This window comes from Canis aureus, chromosome 23 (genome assembly GCF_053574225.1).
Source record: "Canis aureus isolate CA01 chromosome 23, VMU_Caureus_v.1.0, whole genome shotgun sequence".
NCBI lineage: Eukaryota > Metazoa > Chordata > Mammalia > Carnivora > Canidae > Canis > Canis aureus.
In genome coordinates this window covers 29,155,423-29,175,000 of record NC_135633.1, presented here as the reverse complement: position 1 = coordinate 29,175,000, position 19,578 = coordinate 29,155,423, and the positions used below count along the sequence as shown (strand labels likewise).

The 19,578-nt window shown below is 54.5% G+C and overlaps 1 long non-coding RNA gene across 1 annotated transcript in view; it reads left to right on the top strand.

The window, feature by feature from the left end:
- The window catches only part of LOC144294923 (uncharacterized), a 5,629-nt gene extending 1,633 nt beyond the window's left edge, over positions 1 to 3,996 (top strand). The window contains exons 1-3 of the long non-coding RNA XR_013362270.1: positions 1 to 831; positions 2,354 to 2,536; positions 3,677 to 3,996. The exon at positions 1 to 831 is cut by the window's left edge and continues 1,633 nt beyond it. This is a non-coding gene — a long non-coding RNA (uncharacterized LOC144294923). The remainder of the gene's footprint in view (positions 832 to 2,353; positions 2,537 to 3,676) is intronic.
- Positions 3,997 to 19,578: the final 15,582 nt, after the last annotated feature.

Below are 19,578 nucleotides of genomic sequence, written 5' to 3'. Positions count from 1 at the left end.
GACGCCACGAGGGCGCACGCTATTCCCTCACCTGCAGTCGAGACGACGATCCACGTTTTGTAAATGTAAAATCTGCTGCGTCGTCAAGATGGAGGAGTGAGTTAGTGGCCAAGGTGGCCTCGGTTCCTGAAACCCCGGGGCAGCCCACAGGCCCTCGCCGTTCATGAGGCTTTAAATCCACAATATACACCATCTTGGTGTTCTGGGAACGTCCAGGCCCACTGTAGGGAAAGTGTGGGCTCCGGCAGAGGTGGGCTGGAGCCCCAGTTCGGCCGTTCGGGGGCTGTGTGACCTGGCACCTCCTCCTGGCCATCTGTCGGGTGGATGGTGGCCGTCCCAGCCTGGCAGGGTGTCTGTGGCGGAGCCCACGGCCTTTGCCCCGGCGCAGAGCGTGCTGGGAGCCGGCCGTCCACACGCAGCTTGCCTGCTCTCCTCCACGTCCCTGGGGCCACCTCGGTGCGGAGACCAGCTCTGGGCCCGGAAAGGCTTTGAAAGAAGAAGAAGAAATAGTTCCCAAATGCTCAAAATGCCTCTGTCCTGCAGCCTCCCCGCCCATTTCCAGATCGTGAAATAGCCACCCTAGCCAGGGGCTCCTCCGGCACCTGCCGCATCCACGCGGGCGGGGAGTTAGCCCCCGGGAAGCCGTGTCCTGGGGGCGCCACCGCCTCGGCTCGGGCCTGCAATCAGCTGGAGCCGGAGTGGCCGCCTGCCGGGAGACATTCTGGCCCAGACATCTGAAGCTCGTTAGCGGCCTGCTCCTCGGGGGGCTGACCCTGCTCCGTGAGAATTATCCGAGACAGAGCCACAGAGGATGGAGCAAACGAAGACCAGGTGAGGTGTGGCTACAAAAGAGGGGGGGAGCGTAGTCCCCTAAGCGGCCTCTGGGGACCCCTGAAGAGCAGAGGAGGCTGGGAGAAAGCCCGGGGCCTGGGCCCAGCTCCAGCCCAGCCACCGGCTCCCTGGCTATGCAGACTGGAGACACAGGGTAGAAGGGGGGTCCCTCTCCGTCCTTGGGCCTCAGTTTCCCTATGTGTGTTTTCATGGAAGGGCAAGCAAGGTACATGCCAGGTACCTTCCAGCCTGACAGTGTGAGGTCCCAGCCTGACCTGGAATCCTTGGCCTCTGGGTTTTAGCCCAGCGTTGACAAAAGGTGAGTGGTGGGTGGGGAGATAATTTGGGGACAGAGAGTCAATGATTCCTCCTTTGGGCCCACACATCAGAGGGGAGATGGCAGGGGAAGACCAGAAAGTGATATTACTGCATTTCAAAGCAGTCAGCGGGGTGCCCTCTCTGTGCACATAGGCGGCAGAGCTGGTGGGGGCCTCCTGGAGGTGGACCCCCACCGGGCAGATGGTGGGGGTCAAGACACTCTTTAGAGTTTCCATTCCACCCTGCTGTCCAGATAGGCCATAGTTAACTTTCACCTAGCAATTTTTATTAGCTCCTTATGCCAAGCACTGTTCTAAACACTGTACACATATTGAAAATAATTTAACCCTTTCAGTGGTAGCAGGTCCTGGGGGATAGATCAGCCTGGTGTCTGGCCGACACCCAGAGAGGTCAGACAGGCTGGCCCTAACCATGTCACTCAAGATCGATGCCTCCTCCCAACACTGGAACAGTCTCCCTTCCCAGGGACAGGAGTGTTCTTGTACCCTCCCCTAGTCTCCTTCCCTCCTGGCAGCCGAGTCTCTGTTACCCAATGGGCCCAAAATATGACCAAAGGGGCGAGGAAGACTAGTGCAGAGGGTTATTCACACAGGCCTTGGTGAAGCCTGATAACCATTTCCACTCTAGTAGAGAGGCCCTCTGTGGGGATCCGGATGAGTTTATCCCTCAGATACCAGCTCTTCCCTTCTGGGCAGCATTGGACATAGACACAGCCAGAGTGGCCTTCTCTGAACATTGGCTTTTCCCTGGACACCTCATTCCTGGGTTGCAGCATTCTTTTCTTTGGACAGGTGAACATCTCTGATGACCAGGTGAGAGAGCTGTGTCCTGAGCCAGGGAACCTTTTTGATTCCTTTACTTCTCATGGGGCAACCTCATTATTGCCTAGAGAGAGAAAGGCCTAGAGAGAGGTAAGTTCACACAGCCAGTCAGGACTGAGGCAACCCTGGATTTCCAGGCCATTTTCAATTAAATAGTTCATCACTTTAAAATATGAAAAATAAATTCTAGAAGTGCAGAAAATTAGAAAATACAAATAAGCCAAAGCAAAATAAATATACCTTTAGTTTATTTCTCTGAGAAACTTCCATTGCCCATTCCCATCCCTTCTCTCTCCCTGGGGCCTCAGCCACACTCCCCCAGCCCCAGCCATAATCAATACCTCACCTCCTTTTGCCAACAGCTATTCCCTGAGGAATAAGCCTTGACAGCAGATCCTGGAAGACAGCCTTAAACCGGAGACTGGGAAGGCCTGGCGTCTCTTCCGGAACAGCACAGCTTCCTCCCAAACGGAACTGTTTAAATGCAAGATATAGTAGGAAATATTCCCAGCTAGGAGTTCAGAGCCTGCAATCAACCCTGCCTGGTCTGTGGATCAACTGTGTGACCTTGGGCCAGTCCCTGCCCCTTCCACTGAAAAGTGGAGACTTGAACTTGACCTGGTGGTTCTCTATAGCCTTCATCAGTTTGTTGGCTTCTTGTGGGCAAAGACCATGCCCTCTCCTTTTAAGTGATCCATAGAATTTAAAATCAGAGGACAGGGTTCCATCTCCCCATCACTCCCTGGCTGTGTGACAGTGTGCAGGGCACTCTGCACTCTGCTCCCCCATGGAGAGAGACACAGACCAGAGTGCTTGTCCTCTGTGTGTCTCAAGATTGTCACAGATCTCATGAGAGATAGGCCTTAAAGCCCTGTGGATGATACACAGAGAGATGCTCTACTGGGCTGTTACTCCGGGGGACCCCCTGCTTGCCCAGGGCCTGGCTCCATCCTGGCTCAGGGGGTTTGGCCCAGGCTTGTAGATGGAGCCTGTGCCTGCCCAAGGGCTCATGTAGCTCTGGCAAGAGGTGTGTGTGGACCCTGGGCCCGGCCCACCGTATGAAGTGTCAGTAACGTTGCCCAGAGGGCCTCGGGGCTCATGACATCATGGGCAGCAGTTTCCATGGTGGAGCTCACAGAGCTAAGGCCATTTTAAAAAATAGCACTCCCTTTTTCCTTTCTTTCTTTTTCCATTTTGGCTAAAGCATGGAATGTGAAAGCAGCTAAATCACTGCAGGAAGGGGTAGAGGCTGGGCTCAGAGACTGGCTCTGCTTTCTGGGGCCCTGAGAACAATGGCAAACCTGGGAGGTCTGGCCCTTGCTTCCTCGGGCCTATGTTGAGCTGACTCCAGCCTCCCCTGATGGGGGGAGGGGACCCTGATGCTCCCTGATGGGACCAAAGAGGTGGCAGTAATGGTGTGCCTCTGGTTCCCAGATGACCTTTCTGGACCTCGGCTTGCCACTTGTGATGGACTGCACATTCATGTCCACCCCTCTCCTGCCCCCCAAAATTCATACGTTTGGTCCCTACCCCCCAGTATGATGGTATTTGGGGTAGGGCCTTTGGGGAGTTAATTAGATGAGGTCATGAAGGTGGGGCTCCCACAATGAGATTGGTGTCTTTGTAAGAGGAAGAGAGACCAAGGCTCACTCTCTGTCTCTCTGTCTCCCTGCATGCACACAAAGAGGTCCCAGGATGGTGATCATCTGCAAGTTGGAACGTGGGCCCTCACCAAGAACCAATCTTATCATCTTGACCTTGGACTTCCCAGCATCCAGATCTGTGTTTTGTTATAGCAGCCTGAGCAGACAAAGCCACATATATGAACAAGGGTAATATTCCCTCCCCTGATGATTGTTGATAAGCCCTCAGTGCCATTCTGGGCACAGGAGGGCTCTGAACTGTTAAGGGCATAGCTAGAGGTGGTACAGTCTCCTCTTAGCTGTTGGGCCCTTGCTAAACAGCACCTTCATGTCAGAATAAAATGCAACTATAGATAACTATTCATTCTGTCATGCATTCATTCAGTCAGTATTTATGAAATACCTCTAAAACAGGGGCTCATAGGAGCTGGGGTATAGCAGTGAGCAAAGCAAAAACCCCTGCCCTGACGGAGCCAAATTCTAGTAGGGAAGACAGGAACCAGAGGGAGAAGTGGAGGAAGGTATAGCGTGTCTGATGGGTGATGTGAGCGCTGTGGAGGGAAAATTCACCTGGAGCGAGGATCAGAGTGCCAGCAGGGAGACGCAGGGCCCTTCTGCACTTTTAAATAGGGTGGTTTGCACACGTGACCCTGATAGGAGGCCTTTGGGGACATTGAAGGAGACAAGAGGAGGCTGTGTGGTCACTTAGAGGAAGGACATCCCAGCTAGGAAAGGACACTGGCCATTGTGGGAAGCAATGCACACATTTGAAATGATCTCTAGGCATGTCTCCTTTGCCTCAAAAGCCGTCAGCTCCATTCTGGGCACAGATGGGCTCTGAACCATTAAGGCCATAGCTAGAGGTGATATTGTCTCATCTTACTTGTTCAGCCTTTGCTAAATAAGGCTTTCATGTCATGTGCCTGAGGATGACTAGGGGTGCCAGAGAGAACCCCGACACGCTGCCCAACCAAGCACATGGGTGTCAGGAGGCCTGGGCTCTGGTCTTCGCTCTGCTGCTGGCTGATGATAGGACATTAGATAGGGCACCACCCTCTCTGGGCGTCAGGTGGGTGATGGGGTTTCTTACTGAGTTGTTGAAAATGTTCTAGAATTAGATAATGGTGATGGTTGCACAACTTTGTGAAATACTACAATCCACTGAATTGCACACTTAGGAAACAACAACAAAAGAAAGATGGTTGGTCAGACAAGATGACCTCTAAAAGAAGGATCACCAATATTTTTTGTGTCTATAATACTCCAGGGCCTGCACTCGACGTGTTATGTCACAATCTCTAGGGTTCCTTCTGGTTTGGACTTCTCAGGATCCACCATGATGATATTCACATTGTGATCATTCATCAGTAAGTCCAACTCGAGCCCCTCCTTCTGGCCTGAAGCCAGTCTAGACACTGGGGAAGAGAGGGCACAGGTGCTCAACCTCTGCCCTGCAGAGCTCAGAGCCCTTGGGAGAAATCAGATGTGCACCTTGTACCCAGAAGGTTATTCTCTTTAGGACTAGCTTCTTCTTTTCCTTCTCTAGGAAAAAAAAACAAATTACAGAACGGGACATAAAGGGGTGGCCGCACGGGGGGGCCCTGGGAGTTGATTTATTCATTGATGCACTGGAAACTCCGGCCAGGTGTTTGGGATCCAGGGGTGGGCAAGTCAGACCCAGCCCCGCCCTTAGAAAGGGAAACAGACTCTTAAACAATCAAACACACAATTAAGGATTTCTTTCATGACCATGATTGCCATCAGTGCTATGAAGGAAAAGCACACCATGTACTGAAGGCACCGGCACAGCCGGAGCTGAGTTCTGAGGGCGAGGAGAAACAATGAAGGGGTACGGAGGGGTGGTGGCGATGGCAGAGGGCAGGCCGTGCCAGACCCGCCAAGGCCCTGTGCCAGCAGAGGAAGGCCAGTGCGGATGAAGAGCAGGGAGCAGGGGGCCAGGCCAGGCCCCACCGTGCAGGGCCCTAGAGGCCGGGGGCCGTGCAAGTCTGGACTATGCTCATTGTCCCCGCTCACTCTCAAGTGTCCCAGTTCGGATACTAAATGACAGCCACCCTCTGTACAGGCCACATGAACGGATTTGTGCTAAGAAGGACCCGAGTTCCCAGAAGGCCTTGGTCACGGCTCCCTCCCTCCCGGCCTCCAAGCCTGCTGCTGCGCACGTCCAGGTCCCGGAGCGAGGGCCTGCCAGCCTGAGCAGCCACAGCGGATATTTGAGCTGGATGATGTGTGGAGAGTCCCGCCTGGCAGCCCCCTGGCCCTCGGCCGCGCTGCCCTCCTCCCAGGCGGACCCCGCCCCCCCTCGCCCCCCACCCCCCCTGACGCCAGCTTCCCCGCTTCAATCTCTTGAGGTGAGCGCTTTCCACCAGGTCTCAGGCCAAGCCTGGCTCTTGGCTCCAGATTCCGTGAGCCGGTTTCCGGCCATCCCCGCCCTCGCGGCTCCCCGAGGACCTGCTCCAGGCCTCTGCTGCAGCCTCATGCTCTTTCCACTCTTGTTTTTTATTTTTTGCCTCTCTTTATTTTCCTCTCTGTGTGACTCTCCCTGAGCCGGGCCTCTTTCTATCCTGCCTTCCTTCCTTCCTTTTTTTTTTTTTCCTCCCTTTTCTCCAGGGTAGCTGGGGCATTAAGGGAAAAGCATGTGCTTTAGAACAGATGGAACAGGGTTCAAAGCCTAGCTCTGTCGGCTGTCATCTTGGGCAAATGTGTCCTCTCTGAGCCAGCTTCGGGTTCTGTGGAATGGGGATGACCCTAACTCCTGTTTCTCTGGGCGGTGGTGAGCTGAGATGAAGTTCGCCAAGGGCCTCCAGGGAATAGTAGGTGCTCGACAAATGGTCATTTCTTCTTAGCCTCCTTTTGCACATTCTTCTCCCTGAGGTCTGCTTGTTTTGGTCACTTCACCCCAAAGTAAGGAACAGAAGCCACCCCACCCACCGCTGGACCCCAACCACCTTGCTTTCTCTCAACACAGCCCCACCACACCCAGACCGAGTGGAGCCAACAGCATCAGGACATGTGCAGCCTGCCTACTGCTAGGCCTGTGGCTGGGAGGCCTTGCTGGATGGCCTAGACGGGCCGCTCTGCCATGGGGCTCCCAAGGGGGACATGGGAGGTGGCTTCTGAGTTGTGCTATGACGCAGGCACCCAGAGATTTTGGGTTTCCACCAACCTAAGGACGAAAAAGGCAGCCTTTCAACATCCACCCACCTCTTATCGGCTTCTCACTGCACACCAACCCCTCAACATCACGTGCTGCCCTTTCTGGCTTCCAAACCATTGCTTGTGTCCCTTACCCCACCTGGAATCCCCTTCTACTTCCTCCCTCTCATTCAGAGCCTTATACCAGCTCTAGGGCTTAGATGTGACAGAAGAAGAACTGAGGCTCAAGGATACCCAGATGTTGGTATTTCTTACAATGAGAACATGTTCAGGAGTGCCTGGCTGTATCAGTTGGTAGAGCATACAACTCTTGATCTCAGGGTCATGAGTTCAGGCCCGATGTTGGGTGTGGAGCCTAGTCAAAAAAATAAAAATAAAAAATAAAGTAAAAGAGAGAATGTGTTCAGTATAACATATTGTGCTATTTTTTAAAAAAGATTTATTTATTTGAGAGAGAGAGAGAGCATGAGCAGGAGGGACAGAGAGAATCACAAGCAGACTCCACATCAAGCATGGATCCCAGTGTAGGGCCTGATCCCAGGACCCTGAGATCATGACCAGAGCCAAAACCAATAGTTGGATGCTCAACCAACTATGCCACCCAGTCGCCCCTTGTGCTATTTCTTAAAAGACAAAATAAAGTAGTTTGCCTGGAGTTATACTGGATCTAGTCCACATGATTCCACATTTCTCATTTGTTCTCTCTCTTCCACACTACCTGTCACATAGTTGTAACTATGCGAGCCTTGCTGTAACTTACTTCTTGGATGTCACTTAAAAATAATTATGTAAATAAGCCCATACATTTATGGTCCACTGATTTTTGACAAGAGAGCCAATTAAAGGGAGACAGTATAGTCTTTTAATAAATGGTGCTGGGACAACTGGATATCCACATGCAAAAGCATGAAGTCAGAACCCTACCTCACACCATTTACAACAATTAACTCAAAATGGATCAAAGACCTAAATAATAGCTACAGCTAGAAAACTCTTAGAAAAACACAATGAATGTGCATTTTTGTGGCTTTGGATAAGACAATAATAGACACCAAAAACACAAGCAGCCAGAAGAAAAGATAGAGAAACTGGATTTATAATAATTTAAAAATTTGTGCTTCAAAAGACACTATCAAGAAAGTGAAAAGACAACCTACAAAATGGGAGAAAATATTTGCAAGTAATGTATACAGTAAAGATACAGCATCCTAGTATCCACTGTATATAAAGAACTATAATTCAACAATAATTTTTTAAAAAGATAACCTACTTTTTTAAATGAGCACAAGATTTGAATAAATATTTCTCCGAAGGAGATCTACAAACGGCCAGCAAGCACAGGAAAAGATGCTCAGCATTATTAGTTACTGGGGAAATGCAAATCACAACCACAATGAGAAACCACTCCGTATCAACTAGGATGGCCAAAATAAAAGTGAGAAGACAGGGGCCCCTGGGTAGCTCAGGTGGTTAAGTATCAGCCTTTGGCTCAAGTCATGATCCCAGGGTCCTAGGATTAAGGCCCTCGTTGGTACTCCCTGCTCAGCAGGGAGTCTGCTTCTTCTTCTGCTCCTCCCCCTGCTCATGTGCTTCCTTTCTCTCTCACTCTTTCTCTCAAATAAATGGATAAAATCTTTAAAAAAAAATTAAAAAGTCAGAAAACAGTAAGTGCTGACAAGGATGTGGAGAAACTGGAACATTCATTCCCTCCTGGAAGAAATGTAAAATGATGCAGCCGCTATAGAAAACTATTTGGCAAAAAAAAAAAAAAGAAAACTATTTGGCAATTCATGAAAAGTCATAGAGAGTTACCTTTAATCCAGCAATTCTACTCCTAGGTATATATGCAAGAGAATTGAAAGCATATATTTCATACAAAGCTTATACGTGACCATTCTTAACAGCATTATTCCTGACAGGCAAAAAGTGGAAACAACCCAAAGTACATCAACTGATGAATGGATAAACAAAATGGGGCATATCCATACAATGAAATGTTATCCAGTTATAAGATGAAATGAAGAAGTACTGATATATGCCAAAACATGGATAAACTTGAAAATGAACTTGAAATGTCTGGAATAGGAAAATTTATAGAAACAAAAAGGAAATTAGCAGTTGCTAGGGGCGAGGCAGTGAGTGGAATGGGGAGTGATACGTGTGGAATTTCTTTTTGGGGTGATGGAAATATTCTGAAATTTGATGGTGGGGATGGTTGCAAAAACTTGTGAACATACTAAAAACCACTGAACTGTACACTTTAAAAGGGTGAATGTATATCTCAGTGATATCTTTTGTTTTTGTTTTTGTTTTTCAAAGTAGTTGCATAGATCTGTAGAGGATCTTGCAGAACACTGAACCCAATATTCACCTCCCACCCCCATTCCTGCCCATGTGAGAGGTAGAGAAGTTACAGGCCAGAGAGGGGAAGGAACACACAGCAAGTCTGAGACAGAGTATGGATAGAACCCAGAACTTTAGCCCCCTCCTCTCCTACCCAAGTTGTTAGTTCCTGGAGGGCAAGAACTTTTATTAATTTTTTATTACACTTTTACTAGTCTCATACCTCCTATCACAATAGCATAGCACAGCAGAAATAAGAGTCAGGATGGCTCCTATTCTAAGAGCCTACATAAAGACCCAATTCCAATGAGCCTGAGGAACATGGATTCACTGGCCCACACACCTGGGAGGGACAAGGGTGTGCTTGGGAACTCAGTGGCCTCTCCTACCCCCCTGCCTGTTTCTTCTCTTCCTTCCTCATTCTCCTTGTCTTCCTCACAAAGCAGGGAATGTGACTGCTGGAAGCTCTGGGAAATCACACCTTTTAGAGCTTGCATTCCAAAGGGGCCCTAAGTGCTCTCTCCCAGAGTCTATTTATGCAAATTGAGGACAACAGCTCTGTTTGGTACACTTGGGCCATATAATATGGCTAGGAAGATGGAATGCTCCAAAAGGCCAGACCTTCTAGCAGGTTACTGGTCTCTGTGACTCTTTTCTTGAAACTCAGAAGGTGGGGAGGGCAGCAAGGAAAGGGTGCTTTTACCATCAAAGTGGGTGGGAGATGGGGCACCCAGGTGGCTCAGTTGGTTGAGCAGTTGCCTTTGGCTCAAGTCATGATCCTGGGACCCTGGGATTGAGCCCCACCTCCATAGAGCTCCTTGCTCAGAGGGGAGTCTGCTTCTTCCTCTTTTCTGCCCCTCCCCACCCCTCATGTGCACACACACAGACACGACACTCTCTCTCAAATAAATAAATAACATCTTTAGAAAAAAAAAAGTGGGAGGGAGACTGGACAGGCAAATATTCAGCTGCCCCCTCCCCTAAGGGTCCAGTGTGGTAGGATCTAAGAGCCAGGAAGAAGGCAGTCAGTTTTTAGATGCAGAATGACTTGGTGTGTAAGTCCAGCTTTTGACTTTCTGGCTGTGCAGGAAGGCAAGCGACACCCCTAGCACCCTCACCCCCTCAGCCTCCATTATCTGGACTGCTCTGAGAACAGTGACTCCCAGGCCACAGAGTTGTAAATATCTGAGATAAGGAACACAGAGTGATGGACCAGAGCCAGGCACACAGTAGGGGCAATGCTAAGGGCAGTTAGCCAGGATGCTAGGGATTTGGAGAAGATGCTTTAGACAGCGGAGACTTCCCAAGGCCCAGATCTCTGGCCCAGGGCTGAGGGGGCAACAATGAAAGGGACCTCTCCTCCCTGAGTAAGGATCATATAAGGTGCATCCCTATGGGGCATGACTCAGCGTCCGCCCAGTGCTGACCTGCTGGCGACCTTGGCTTGGTGACCTGCTCTTCCTGAGCTCAGTGTCCCCTGAACTAGAGAACACTGCTCTGGATGAGTGTTCAGGGTTCTTCTTCACCTAAGCCTGCTATGACTTAACGAGTGTCACCTCCTGAAGTGGCATATGCTCCTCATTTTCTAAAGGGACCAAGTAGCCCTCACTACAGAGATGAGCAAGGCCCTGTGCTGGGCATGGGGACTCAGATGACTCTGACCAGGCCCTGCAGCCTGCTAGATGAATAGACATGGTCACCTACTGAGGGGAGCTCAGTCACCTCACCCTGTGTGACCCTGGGTAAGTCACTTCCCTGCTCTGCAGCTCCCTTTTGCCCTATTTGTAAGGGAAAGAGTTAACCATGGGAATGACAGCCCGTGGCCAGGCCCACAGCCCCATCAAGTCCCAAAGAGGTGACTGAGTAGCCCATCCCCCATACCTCAGCCTCAGAGTCTAGTGACATCATCTCCAATCCTCTCTGTTTCCCTGGCAACTGGGGTGCTGGCTGAGGCTCCCCAGGGATGCAGACCGTCTGGATTTCCTTACGTATAACTGTACCTTGTCCACATTTTCACAATTAAATTGTCAGTTTAAGTTAAGTGTTGTCTGCTGACAGCTGTCAACCTCTCTCTGGCTCCCCTCACTCTTCACCCGGAGCAGGTAAGTGAGAACATCTTGCCCAGTCCTTCAGTGCTGTGGAAAGAGGCTAGGACGAGAGTCGGAGGCAGGAGGTCTGGGTTCATGCCCAGCTCTGCTGTGCATTTGCTGTGTGGTCTTGGGCAAGTCACTTGCCCTCTCTCGGCCTAGGTTTCCTTATCTTAAAAAGAATCCTCTCTACCCAGCCTCTATCCCTCCCAAGGCAGCGGCAAGTCTCAAAGGAGCCCATAACTGTGGCAAGGCTTAAAAAGCCATAAAGCTCAGCTTGGAGGCTGGGATGGTTCATAAACTGACCAAGCAGATCTTGAAAGGGACTTTTCTGAGTCCTCACCAGAGAAATAGGGAAGATTAGTTCCCCCTCCGGTCTACCCTGCCTCCCCCTGGCTGCAGACCTAGCTCAGGTTTTCTCTGGCCTCCTTCACAACCTGTTCCTAGACTGAAAAGGCAAAAGAGGTACTCTTCTGAACAGGTCCCGGTCCTGAAGATACAGAGCGCAGGAACCTGGCTGGAGGGTCAAGGGCTCTGCTTCTCATGACAGGTGTGCCCATGCTGATCGGCCAGGCTCTCCCTCCCCATGATGCACCTAAGCACCCCTTGCTCCCACCACAACTCCCCCATCTCGGGCTTCCAGGAACTCTCTCTCACCTCCCCTCCTGACCCCACTCTCTCTAAGATCTGCCCAGACTTGAATCCCACACCTGACCTCAACCATCCTGCTTCAGACTTCCTCCAGGCCACCCTTGGCAAAGCCCATGCTGCTTAGCCTGGCACTCAGGGTCCTCCCCTGCCAGCCCCACCAAGCCCCTGACTTACCTTTCCCTGAAACCAAACTTCTCCCTCTTGTCTTTGCATTAGCTGTTCCCACTGCTGGGAACACCCCGCACCACCCCCCCACCCCAGTCCCCAGCCACCTGACAATTCCTCCCCCACCTGCACATTATTTATATAGACATGAATGCTAAGTACAAATGAGCTCTCCATCTGGAACTGTTTATGTACCTGGCAGAAAAGGAACTAACCTTTACCAAGGACTGATTGTGTGCAGAGCATTTTACATATATCATCTCTTTAAGCCCCACAGCAACCCTAGGAGGTACATTTCACCACTCAGTCAGATGAGATGACTGAGGCTCAGAGACAGGAAGTGTCTTGTCCAAGGCCAAACAGAGGTGGGGTTGTGGTTAGAACCCCAAATTGCATGATTCCAGAACCTGTGTTTGTTTGGGGCCCTGATGGAAACACATCCTCAAGGGGATAGGGTGGCCGGCATTCTGTGTACATGGAAATACCTGCTATTACGGGAGGTTGTGCTGCCCTGCAAATGCCAGGGACCACTGTGATATACCTGAGGCCATCTTATAGGGTAGGGGATGTAGGAAAAGAAGCAGGACCATCAGAGGAGTCATAGGTCTCTGCTCCAGAAGGAGGAGAACCTTCTCCCAGGTGGAGCTCTCCCACAACGGAAGAGGTTGTCCTGGAGGGAGTGAGTTCCCTTCCCTTGACATTTGTAAACAGAGGCTGGGTGAGGACATTGACTCACTCATTTGGTAACTTTGGAGCAACCCTTGTTGGCAGGCCTTGATGGAGTGCCAGGGATGCAGCGTGGGCCAGACAGAACCAGTCACTGACCACATGATGTTCCCAGAGCAATGGAGACATTTTTAGGGGCTCTGGTGGCCAGAACGTCAGAGATAGGCCAGGGTGAATGGCCAGACTCTGGATTCTGGAATGACCGTAGACAAATGCACATCTTTTCGCTTTTTCACTAGTGAAGCCTGGTCACTTCAGGCAGCTCTTGCCAGGTAACAAGCCATGTCAAAATTTAGTGGCTGAAAGGAACAACCGATGGATTCTCCTGATTGTGTGGGCTGACCGGCCGCGTCTACTGCTCTCACTGGGCTTGCTCCTAGGGCTGCATTTGGCTGGTGGGTCAGCCAGGCCTGGGTTCTGCTGCACTGGCTGTTCGAGGTCAGCTCTCTCTCTGGCCCGACCCGTATCAGTTGATAGCCCAGCCTGGGCTTCTGACATGCAGCTGAGGTGGGCTCCGAGGGCAGCACAGGAGCTGCAAGGCCCCTGATGTCTGGGCTCCAGAACGCACACAGATCTGTCACATGCATGGGTCTGAGCAAGTCATGAGCCGGCCCAGATCAAGGGGTGGGGAAATAAACTTCACCTCTGGATGGAGTCACATTTCAAAGGGGTGTGTGTGTCCTGGGAGGAGAGGATTTGGTGCCATTCATTACAAACTACCTCACTAGCCTTCCCAGAAAGAGTTCAGGTCAGTGACAATAACTAGATGGATTGTGAGTTTCGAACAGCACTTGGGCGGCGGGGGGCGGGGGGCTGGCAACCAGCAACCCAGTACCAGCCCCAAATCCTGGGGAGTACAGCTGTCCCTTCAGGTCACCAGCCACCCCAGTTTCTCCTCCAGCTGCACGAGCCCATCGGGGTTTCTTCTGTTTAAGCTGGCTGGGGTTGGGTTTCTCTCTTGGGAGTTGAAAAAGGCAGAGAAACACAAACATTGTCTCCTGAGCAGTCACCACTACAACCAAACAATTGAGAGTTGAAAGCGGCCTTTCAGAAGTCACACCCTCTGCAGACGTGACTGTGGCGTTTTGCCCTGTGCACCCAGGAAAGACAACTCTTGTCTGACTCCAGCCCCTCAAGCCTGTTCCCTGAGGCTCGTAGAGTCACAATCCCTCCCCCCAGGTACCTGAGGAAGAGGGGGCACGAAATTCCCACCCCCAGGCTATGGGCCCTGCAAATGCCAGTGCAGCCCTGGGTTCACAGCCAGGTTCCACCACTCAGGAACTGCAGAACCTTGTAACAATTACTGGACAGGTCTGGGGGTCAGTGTGTTCCTCTGCAGAGCAATGCCGGGCTCACCCACAGGCACAGACGCCACCTGGCACACAGTAGGTGCTTGCTCAGCCAATATCACTTCTTTCGTAATGTTATCTCCCAGTCATCTTGGAGACAGTGGTTTAAAGGTGTTTCCATTTTGCAGACAATGAGACCAAGTATCACAGAGGCTGAGTGACTTGACCAGGGTCACACAGCAGGTAAGTGAAGGACAAGAATCTGAGAGCCAGGCCCAGGTATTCTGCTGACATGCCTGCCGCTCTTTGATCACCTTCTGCCTTTTTCTGGAAGATGTGGTCTCAGGGGGGATGCCCACCCCAGCTCCAGGGACACCTGAGCTGAGTTTCTCTCCCTAGAGCCCTGTTCACCTGCCTTCCCAAGAAGACCTTTTAGAAGGTACCCCAGAGCTGGAAAGAGCACCCTTTGGTCTCAGGATCACCATGTCCATAGTTCATCCTATGATACAGGTAAAAGTCCAAGAGATCCAAGACCTGTGTTCTGGAGCTGAAAAAGCCCTTGGGGGTTACCTAGTACAACTCCTTCACAGATGAGGTGACCGGGGCTCAGAAAACAATGATCTGCTCTGGAATAGCAAGCTACTGCCAGGGCTAAGGCCTACCCCCAGGTCACCTGTCTCTCCATCCAGGGCTCCCAGAAACGGCTGATTCACCTCACCATCTCCACCAAGGCCTTAGTCCCAAAAGAGGGAAGCTGACAGGGGTGGAGGGGGTCAGCAGATGAACAGAACTGGAACAGTAGCTCCCGGCTCTGCCCCCACTCCCCCCCTCACTGCGCAGTGGTGGGGGAGGGAAAGGCGTGTGCCCCTGACCAACAGCAGGCAGGGGCTGAGAAGCCCGTAGGCAGGAAGCCCCCCAGCACGTCTAGGCGATCAGATAACTAGAATAACTGGGGGTAATTGAGAAGGAAAATATATTAACATCTCCAGCAAGCAGCCGCCAAGAGCATGCCCAGCCAGCCTAGATCACAGCCTCCGTCCCTCTGTAGGGGAGCCGGCAACCCGCGCAGCCAGCACAGCCTTACAGCCTTGACACACCTTGGCCCTAGAGGAGCCCCTGGACAGAAGAAAGGAGAAGGAAAAAGAGAAGGGGGGAGGTCAGTTGGTTCTGAAGATGAAAAAAGCTTTTTCTCACAAGTGTCTCTCAGAATCCCAGAATGTCTGAGGTGGGAAACTACTCCCCATATACCAATGGGGAGCCTGGGGTACAGGGAGAGGCGTACCCCTCCCCCAGGGCCTCCCGTGACTGAATCCAGGGCTTTGCCACCACTTTATGCCTCCGCTCCCCTCCCAGGGCAGGGTTTTCAGCCCTCTCTAATGCCTGGGTCTTGATTCACAAGACAGAGCTGAGCATCAGGGAGGGAACAGGAGAGCTCCAGGCTGGGCTTCAGGAATTCTGGGACTTTCTCCTGGCTTCCCTCAACTCCCTTCAGACAGTGGGAAGTCACAATCCTCCCATCAAGCTGATGGCCATCAGCTATCGTGTACATGGGGCCAGAAAGACCCGAGTTCAGATATCAGCTCCAACACTGGCTAGTCCCACTCTTTTGAGCCCCAGCTTCCATATCTATGAAATGGGGATACTAATTCCATCTTGGAGGATACAGAAGATTTGATGGGATTGCATTATTCCCATTTTGTGGATGTGGAAACGAACACTAGGGGATTTTAAGCAACTTGCTCAAGATCACACTGCTAAAAATAAAATTGGGCAAAGTTAATATTGGAGCCAAACTGTGTGACTCCAAAATGCTTTCTGTTTCTATTCTAGCTGGGAGCCCGAAGATTTCTGGCTGAAGGACTGTTTATCCAAATGTTTGCAGGCAACTCAGGTAGCTTCTCCCTAAGCAGAAGGTTAGACCCAGGCGAGGGTCCATCCCAATTGGCCAGAGGCCCCTAGGAACAGCTCTGACCAGAGTACCTTGGGGTGGGAGAGCTAAGGACAGTTTGGCCTCTGGATGCCTGTGTCTCCAACCTCTTAGGTGGAGCAGCCTTGTCCTTCCCATGCAACACCAACCACCCCTTTTCTAGACACCCGATTCCCCCAAAACCCCACTACCTTCCTGCAGCTTTTATAACCCCTAGCCTTCCACATGCTCTGGGAGAGGAGATGGGGGTGTCCCAGCCTGTGTTCACAAGGACATTCCTATGACTCTATGCAGGAGTGTCTGTACATTCGGTGTTGCATGCTTGGAAGCTGCATGTGCATTCGTACTGTGTGCAGGGAAGCACATCTATGGGCATGAATTGGGTGGGGGCACTTATGTTTGGCCTCATCTTGAAGATGTCTATGGCCGTTTCACTTGCATCTGCTACTGAATGTGTGTGGGCATATGGTGTGTGCAAGTATCTCCTGAGTGTGTCCTGGTCACGCGTAGGGTGATATGTCCCAGCCCTGTTCACGAGGGGGACTGGCTGTCCATGTGCAGAGGGTATTTGTATGGTTGAGAGCCTGCAATGGGCTCTGTGGGCCCAGGTGTGTGCATGTAGATGGTGGGACCTGCAGCCAGACTGCGGCAGTCTATGGGTGTCACTTCACGGGCAGTTGTGAAGAATGGGGAAAAGCGTACCAGGTCTTTTAGGGACCTGAGACAAGCCCCCTTTCACTAAGTCTCTATTTTCCTTCTACTAATGAACTAGATTATCCTTGAGATTATGCTTGGGACTGAGGCCCCTGGGGTTGGGGCAAACAGAAGCCATGAAAGCTCAGCACCTGACTCTGCAAGTTAGAAACGGGAGAGGGGGCTGTAGGGTCAGCCAGAAAGGCCAAGGTGTGTGTGCGAAGAGGGATGGGCACTCACCTAACCAGTCCCAGGGAAGTTGCTTAGAAACACAGCCCCAGCCCCAGGCCGGGCCTATGCCAGATGGGAAGCAGCTCCCTAGTCCCAATTGGTTTCTAAAACCCAGTTCTCGGCTGGTAGCCCCCTGCGGACCGGAGGCGAGGCGTCCAGAAAACTCCCCTCCAGTCAGCCCAGAGGCTGGACATCCTGCCTTCTCAGGCCGAAGGTTCACAGCGTGCTTCCCAGCGCAGCGGGCTCTTGCTTCTTGTCCCCGCAGCAAGCTCAGGATGGCTGATCCCTTTTCCAGAACTAGAGGACTAGAGAGATCAGCCCCTGGAAGGCCGTCCTGGGACGCCAGCGCGGTTCCCCGCGACCCCGACGCCCCAGGTAACTGGGCTGCAGGACGAACGCCTAGTGGCACCCGCCGGGCTCCAGGCGGAGACCGCAGTGGCCTTCCCTTCCTCCTCGGTCCCACCGGACGGGCTGAGGCTCCTGGCTCGGCTTGAGCGAGGGTTAGAAACCTGCGCTACCTGGGCCCACGCGCCGCAGGCCCGCAGTAGGCGGGCGCACGCACGCTCGGGAAGCGCCAGCTACAGCTAAGAAGTCCCCGCTCGTAACTCAGCGGGGTGCGAAGTTCTCCGCGCCGCCGGCGCCGCGGGTCCAGGCGTCCGCGGGGACCCGCCCCCGCCCCCCGCGCGCGGCCGGAGCCACCCGGTGGGGTTTCTGCGCGCTGACGTGGGCGGATCAAAGCGGCGGCCCGCGCCTTATAAAGCCGTTTGGGCGGACCGCGCCGGAGACCGCGCGGCGCGAGGAGGAGAGCTCCGGCGAGCGGGCGGGCGCAGGCCCCGGAGCCCCGCGCAGCCCCGAGCAGCCCGGGTCCGCGCCGCGGCCAGTCCTCGCCGCCCCCGAGCCGGCCGCGGTCCGCGGGGACCCCGGGCGTCCTTCTGCGGCCGCTTCGCGAAGAGGGCGCCCTCGCCGCCTGCCCTGCCGGGAGAGCGCTCGGGCCCGCGGGGGGCCGCGCTCCCGCTCCCCGGCCCGCCCCGGCAGCGCGGCACTCGGGGCGCGCGGGGCCAGCGCCCCAGGAGGTGAGCCGTGACCGCGGGCCGCGCGCGGGGCTCCGCGGGACCCGCTAGGGCGGGGGCGTCCGAGTCCGGGGGGGGACGGCGCGACCCCGTAGGCACCGCCTCGCGGGTGAGCCCCCCAAGGCCCCCTCCACACCTCCCCTCCGCGGTCCTCCGAGGAATCCCCGGGAGGGGCGCAGCCGCGGGGTCGGGGGGCTTCCCCGGCCTCTACGCCGGGGGTGGGTGGTGCGGATGGTGCGCGCCGCTGCCAGCCCTCCCAGCCGCGCTCCCGAGATCCGACCCCCTCCCTCCCCTCGCCCGCGAATGAGGTCAGGCCCGAGCCGTCCCGGGGGTGGGGGACCTGGGTCGTGCGGCTGGGCAGAGGGTGTGTGTGGCCGGGCGGGACCGGGCGTCCAGACGCGGAGAGAACCACCGCAGCTCCTACCAACTTGGCGGGGTGGGGGCGGGCGCCTCGCTCTCAGACCGACTCCCAAAGGCGGCGGGGGAGGGGGAGACCTGGGACTTTGTTTACAGACCTGAGCTCCGGGCTGGGGGGTGGGGAGGAGGAGAGTCCTGTCCCGGGACCGGAGGCACATCTGGAGCCGCCGCGAACATCTGGCTGAGCCCGCGCAGGAGCCCCACATTGCCCACCTCCTAGTGCGGAGGTGTCTCCATGCCCCCGAGGGTGCTCAGGCTCCCAGGGTGCGGCTCCAGAGGGGTGGCGGGAGGTGCCCTGGCTTCTCCCACCCCACCCTTCCCACTTCCAAAATAACCCGTCTCGCGGGTCACCCGGCGCATCGTTCGCAGCGGAGCAGACAGATTTCGCAAGACTCCCGGCTGGGGTCAAAGCCGGGTTGTGGGCCCGGCCTAGCCTCGCGTCGCAGGTAACCTTGAAGCGGTCGCTCGGCGTCCCCGGCTCGCAGGGTCGGCCCTGCCAGCTGCGCGGCCCGAGGCTGCAGGCCCGGCCCGCGCCGACCTTGCGCGCGGCGTGGACGCTGCCCCGAGCGCGGTGCCCGCTCCCGGCCCAGCGCGCGTTCGTCCCAGGACGGGAGGCCCGGCGCGGCCCCGCCGGCTGGACTCGGACTCGGCCGCCCTCGCTGCGGCGTTTCCGAGGACTTTCAGAGCCCGAGCCGTACAGCCACCTGTTGAGCGGGGTGCGGCTGCCGAGCTCACGGTGCACAGCCCGGGCGGCCACCTCTCTCGCCAGCTGCCAGCGGGGTAGCCTGGGCCTTGGCCGCAGCGGGGCGAGGAGGGACAGCTCGTGTCTCCCGAGGACTGCGCCTTGACACAGGCCCCCTGCGCGCCTGGCCCCAAGGGGGCTCCGCGCTGGTCCGGAGCGGAGGGTCGAGCAGTTCGGGCCTGACCGCGGCAAGCGACGTCCTCTAGAACGATCCGCACCGAGAGGGCGCTTACTCTGCGCCTCATCCCACGCCCAGACGGGGACACCCGGGCCCAGGAAGAGGAGGGGACTTGCTCCAAGTCCCACGGCGCGGGAGGCAGCGGCGGGTCCCACCTCCAGCCCCCTGGCGTAGCGCCCCCTGGCGGGCCGGGGGCTCCGGGAGGCGAGCGCGCCCTGACCCCGCGCAGCCCGCGCCGCTGTCCTGGACGC